This window comes from Helianthus annuus, chromosome 4, assembly GCF_002127325.2.
Source record: "Helianthus annuus cultivar XRQ/B chromosome 4, HanXRQr2.0-SUNRISE, whole genome shotgun sequence".
NCBI lineage: Eukaryota > Viridiplantae > Streptophyta > Magnoliopsida > Asterales > Asteraceae > Helianthus > Helianthus annuus.
Genome location: NC_035436.2, coordinates 28,686,433 through 28,690,979, shown reverse-complemented (window position 1 = coordinate 28,690,979; position 4,547 = coordinate 28,686,433). Strand labels below are relative to the sequence as shown.

At 36.0% G+C, this 4,547-nt stretch overlaps 1 long non-coding RNA gene across 1 annotated transcript; it reads left to right on the top strand.

The window, feature by feature from the left end:
- The first annotated feature begins 2,716 nt into the window (after positions 1-2,716).
- LOC118491382 lies at positions 2,717-4,224 on the top strand. The gene is made up of 2 exons (XR_004891528.1): positions 2,717-2,843; positions 3,670-4,224. It is a non-coding gene; the product is annotated as an uncharacterized LOC118491382 (long non-coding RNA).
- Positions 4,225-4,547: the final 323 nt, after the last annotated feature.

Here is a 4,547-nt window from a genome sequence, read left to right as displayed (position 1 = left end):
AATGCTAGGGCAAATTTGAAGTTATCATGTTTCCTTCATCTTTAACCTTCTGATCTGATAAGCCGAATCATCCAAAGTTGTGTGCACTGATAACATATAGACTAACCTAATACGGTAAATACTATCACCCACATACAGACTTCCATCCAAACTGTCTTTTACTTACTATCTACAGGACTCATCATATATTGACTCACCCAACCTCCACTAACAAAACACTCTATTAACTGCAAATTAAACTCCCAAAACCTAGCTATTGCTAGATAAATATTTACAATCAAACTACTGACACAAACATTGCACAAGCATATACACTTTAGAAATATATTGGTACTGACTGAAAGAGAGAGCGTAAATGATTTCCAGATATTACTGTTCCACCTAACCCATGGGCTACGACGTGATCAGCCAAGCATGTATAATTGTGTCTGAATTAAATCTCGAATTACATATGTATCTTACGCATGTATGACATCTCACTTCAAGCCACTATGCATCAGTCACTGATTCATGCCCTAAACATAAACCCTAAACATAAACCCTAAACATACACCCTAAACATAAACCCTAAACATCAAATTGGTGACAAAGTTCCCTGAATTTCGATATGTAAGTATCAAATTCGCATCTTATCGTATTTAATTCATGAGTTCGTAGTTGCTCATAACATAGAAAACCATAACACACATCATTAACAGACATCAAAACACACACATAGCGATCGAAGAAAGATTACCTGGTTGTGAGCAAAGATTTGCTTGGAATCTGCAATTGATGTGCTTGGATGGTGGTCGCCAGAAGAGAAGAATAGATGGAAGGAACGTGTGTTACGTACGTGGGTATTTGTGGGTATTTAGGTCTTTGCTTTTCATTCAGATATGTTTTAAAACTGAATCGTTCAGAGGCCCATGGAATCATTAAGAGGTGTTCACTTAACAAACCAAACACTCTTAACCCTGTCCCATTCAGATGTAAATGGAACCATTAAGAGGCTACCAAACAGCCCCTAAGTTGTCAAAGACTGAAGGTGCATGGTATAAATTATCATTTTTAGGGGTTTTAGATATGTTTTTGGCTTGTTTAGGGCTAGTTTAGGATGTTTTAGGTTTCCATTTGCTTATTTAGGTTGACCTTTTTAGGGGATTTTAGATATGTTTTTGGCTTGTTTAGGATGTTTTAGTTTGACTCCAGCCTTATTTAGTGTTTTTTATTACCATCTTTGGCTGGAATTTGGGCAGATAATGCCTTGAAGCAGCACCTGAGAGCCTGAAAGTAGGCGCCTGAAAGTTCGCCTTTCAGGGGGCGTGCATTTGGTGCGCTAGGCTGCAACTACGGATCTTTCGACACGCACACATATATTTGTTTAAACAATTTATTATTTTCCAGATTTGTAGATATGCTTTAGATCTTTGATGTTTAAACAACTAAAATGCGAATTTTTCCATTTATACTATTTTTTCCTTCTTATATTCAGGACAATGGATTCAAAGGTCCAAAAAGTTAGAATGTTTGTTTTTAACGGAGGGGGGTGGAGAAAACATCTATCTGACGGACTTGATGAGTTTATGCCATCAGGGTTGAGACGTGTCTTAGAGTTTCCATTTAATTTAACATGTTCTCAGATGAGGAGTTGCGTGGCAAACAAGTTTAATATACCCTACTTTAGGATATCCAAGTTTAAGATGTGTTACGAATTCCCCTCCTCATCTCCTGATCAAAATAAGCGTGCATATGTTGAGATCGCCGATGATGACGACGTCAAGATACTTATGGATATCGCAAAAAAAGCGTCACACGGACCCCTCACATTGTGTGTTTATTAATCCTGAATTGAAGCCGTGGAAGCGTGACATCATTTTGTTATGTATTGCATGGACATTTTACTTTTGAATCTTGTGATGTCGTAAACCTTTTATGGTGAAGTTTATTTTGAGGATTTTTCTTTATTATTACAGAAGATGCATCTTGTGTTCTTTAGATTATTATACATGATGTACATATAGAAAGGTTTCTAGGGTTGTTGATCTAACACTATCAGTGGAAGCGATCTCTCTATCCTCCTCGATGGGGGTAAGGTTTGTCTATACCTAGAAAAATGGCAGGTTGGCTCGGGCGTGATGATTGGTGGAGCGTGTCGTTTAAAAAAGGACCATCTTGGTGCGGCACCAAACATGTTTTGGTTCAAAATTAATACGGGTTGGAACCAGGGGCGGAGCCAATGTGTAAGAAGGTGTTGCCCGGGCTACCCTCGACTCCGTTTTCATAGTGTAAAAATATCTTTCAACTCCGTCTATGTAGTATAAAATTTTTATCTTTTTTATATAAGTGATACCCCTAATCCAAAAAAAAAAAAAAAAAAAAATTGAGATACCCCTGAGTTTTTGGGCTAGCTCCGCCACTGGTTGAAACGGGTTAACTCTAGTCTTCAAAGAGAGTTTAATATCTCATGAAAATTACAAAAATAGTTTGTACTTTTACCTGTGTTATGTAAAAGTAACTCATGAAAATTACAAAAATTGTTGGTATTCCTCCTTTTACAAACATGCATGATTATATCAACTTTTTTAGGTTTAAACAAAGAGAGTTTAATATCTCATTTTTTTTTAAAATATAGATGCACTAGTGTTTCATAAGTTTTAGGCCCATTCCAAATGATTCTTTATGCCCCTTGTCGGCCATTAGTTCATCAAGCATTCGAAATGATTCTTTATGCCCCTCGTCCACTAGTTTATCAAGTGTTCAATCAACGCCTCTTTCACCTTTTGTTCGGCAGCTTCAAGCTTCAAGCCCAATTAAGCAGGTTGTTCATGAATTAGCATTTGCTATTTGACAATTTCTCCAAGGTACTAAAAATCCCAACTTAACTAAACTCAATAGAGTGAATCATATGACTGCAAGTTTTGTTTTCGATTGTATATTCGAAATTTTGAGGATATTGTAGAAGCAAGTAGAATACGTTTGAGCATGATTTGGGTTGGATCACATAATACACTCCGAATACTGGCTACTTGATGTGAGACCAAGTCGATTAAGCATACCTGGTTTGATTCTCGGCTTTAATATGGGGTGAATTCAGAATCAATATGGTCAGGGTAAAAAACCTGAAATATTTAACATCTTAGTGTAAAAATATCTTATTCGGTTCTGGCTAGGGGTGTTCAAGATCAGATAATCCGGTTTTCGGATATCCGAAAATCGGATATCCGAAATTTCGGATAGTGAAATATTGACATCCGAACCCGAATCCGAAATTTCGGATATCCGTCCGAAAATCGGATATCCGAAATTTCGGATTCGGGTTCGGATATCTAATCGGATATCCGAATATCCAATTTTTTATTTAATTTTTATTTTTTTATTATTTTTTAATATTTGGAACCAGATTTTTCAGATAGTTTCGGATATCCGAATATAAATTTCGGATGTTTTTCGGATATTTCGGATATTTTTTCGGATATTTCGGATATTTTTCGGATACTTCGGATATTTTTCGGATATTTCGGATATTTTTTCGGATATTTCGGATATTTTTTCGGATACTTCGGATATTTTTCGGATACTTCAGATATTTTTCGGATACTTCGGATATTTTCGGATATTCGGATATCCGAAAAAAATAAAAATTAAATTTTCGGATATTTTCGGATAATACGGGTCATGTTGTATCAGGACCCAAATCATCAATAAAACTATACAATGTGGTTCTAGAAGGTGATTTCAACAACGAGGATGATGAAGGCTGGACCGAAGAAGAATTCGAAAGCCATGTTGTTAAAGAACGTGAGGGAAAAAGACTATTGTTGAATGGTGACTTGCAAGTTGTTCTCAACGAAGGTGTTGGGACTTTAGGGGAGTTGACTTTTACCGACAATTCAAGTTGGATTAGAAGCATGAAGTTTCGGCTCGGTTTAAAGGTTGTCTCCGGGTTCTGGGAAGAGATTCGTGTTCGTGAAGAGAAAGAGGGATTCTTATTCTGATCACGGTGGTGGTGGCGGTGACTAGATATGATGGCGGTGGTGGAGGTCGGTTGAGGAGAAAGAGGGGAAGAGATGGTTGAGAGAAGAGATAAGGTTTTATAAAAACATAAAAAGTGAAATTACTAATCTACCCTCATGTGCAAGGCACATGTTTTGAGTTAACTTAAAATTTTAACCTTGTTAGTGCTAAATGATGAAAGATGTAACGAGTTTTTCCAAATAAAGGATTATGACTGTAATTATTGAAGTTAAAGGTCATCCATTGCAATTCGATACAAACATAAAGGACGAATAGTGTAATTTACCATTTAAAATAATTTATTTATTTTCTCATAAATGATTTACAAATTTTCTTAGTTAATACAAAATTTGTTATTATCATATATATTAGTAAAATTGTTGGTCCATAAGAACGGTTTAACTGATCTACACATGCATGCAACAACCGAGAATGCTTGTTTTTATGGTTTTTTCTACGTATCACAATAGAATATTTTTTGGTGAAGTAAGCTATAACCGAAGCTATATACCAAGTTGTTGGTGCACTTGCGTCTGTACTTTGTCTGTATT